The following is a 1,823-nucleotide window of genomic DNA, read 5'->3' as shown; positions in this document are numbered from 1 at the left end:
GTAGGTTTTGGATATTAGACACATTTTATGTTTACTAACAGATATATATAACATTTCATAAAAGAAAGTTTGCATAAGCAGCAGTGACTTATATAGCTGAGTTTTTTTTAAATGTTCCCACATTAACTGGGTGTAATGTTTTGACAGAGCCCCACTTCAGAAGTCCTAAAGTAGCTCTTTAAATGCTGGGTTGTTACTAGTAGGTTTTTGCTACTTTCTAAGAAATATGCCAATCAGAAGAAAGCACTAACTGTCACGACCTGCCCTGTAGAGACAGAGCAGACATTCAGACATTTCCCATGCATTTTAAAGCTGTTCTCCCCTTTACTGCAAGTGTCCTTGAGCAAGAATCTCTCCTGGCTCCCCAGCTGCTGACCCTCCTGGAGTGCAATCCAAAAGAATGTGAAGAAATCAAATATATATTGCATTACTTGTATATTAGAGCTCTAAATAATGATCTCTAAAAGCGTAGTTTTCGGAGACCTTCGGAAGCAAGAGATTGCAAGTGCAACCTTGATGACCATGCTTCTGGCATGTGGTCCTCATGCTCTTTACTCCCTTTCTCCGTCTTTTTAATGAGGCTAAATATAAAAAATACAGTCAACTATAAGTGTCAAAATCCAAGTAGGGTGAAATGATAGTCTAACACAATAGAGTTTATATTAAGAGTGTGGAAAAGTTGCAACTTTTTCATAATGAATTCGCCTGATGTTTTTGTTTACATACAATCATCATCACATTGCCTTTTTTTTTTTCTTCCAAAATAAGCAGTGTGTAGGTTTTGGATATTAGACACATTTTCTTGTTTTCCTACTTTGGCGTTTCCATGCCAGAGGTAATTATGTGTCTCGGCTACCAGCCTCTCATTACTGTAGCTGCTGCTCTTGGTTATGTGTGTTGTATATCAGCAGCTGTTTCAGCTCATCAGCTGCTACGCGCACCAGGAAAAGCATTGCATCGTGCCGTGCAAGACTCTTGTTATGTCGAGCCGGGATCATTACGGACTGGATGTATTGTAATATGTATCTGGCATATCAGTGGCTGTGCAGAATCACTGTCACTGTATAAACAACATGGGAAAGTCTAGCTCTCTCAGAGAAAATGTGGCTCCGGTGGCCAATTATTCTTTTTCCTTTTTATTTTCACTGAGGTTTTGTAGTCTTATAAGCTAATGTGACATTTACTGTGAAAGCTTTTATCCCATAAGGGGATTGTTGTTATATATTGTATGTTTTTATACAAAAAAAAGAAATACTTGAATAATTACAATTAAATCAGTACTTTCACTTGCTTGTCTTCTTCCAGTTTCTCTGCTACACAGATATAAGGATTGTGGTTTGTGTTTCATTCTTAAGTTGTTGCCAAACATAATTTACAATATTTTGCATATTTAATACAGACTCTGTTACTGCTTTGTACTGCCTATGTTCACTGTGATAGGCTTTAATTTGCTCTCTATCTTCCATATTTATTTCACTTCTTTCTTCAGCCTCTGTAGCAATGCTCCTCAACTGCTTAAGCAAGAGTTTAATTGTGTAATGATGGATTTTATACACTTTAAACTAGAAGCTCAGTGTCTAATAAAGCCCTACTTTTATAGTGCCCTCTACATTTATTGGCAATGCAAGATGTTTAAATAGCGTCAAAATTACCCATATTCTTCCATATATTAATATCTCACTAAAACGTCTGCATCATTTCTCTATCAGTGAGTTTTTGAGATTTTTTTGTCAAAAAGAAAATAGTCTCTGTATCCTGTTATATTTGTACCCCAGTAAAACGGGAAGTCATAGCCTGTAGTTAAATTTGTAAGAAATCACACA

The sequence above is a fragment of the Poecilia reticulata genome, linkage group LG2 (genome assembly GCF_000633615.1).
Source record: "Poecilia reticulata strain Guanapo linkage group LG2, Guppy_female_1.0+MT, whole genome shotgun sequence".
Classification (NCBI taxonomy): domain Eukaryota; kingdom Metazoa; phylum Chordata; class Actinopteri; order Cyprinodontiformes; family Poeciliidae; genus Poecilia; species Poecilia reticulata.
This window is presented reverse-complemented; position numbering follows the sequence as displayed.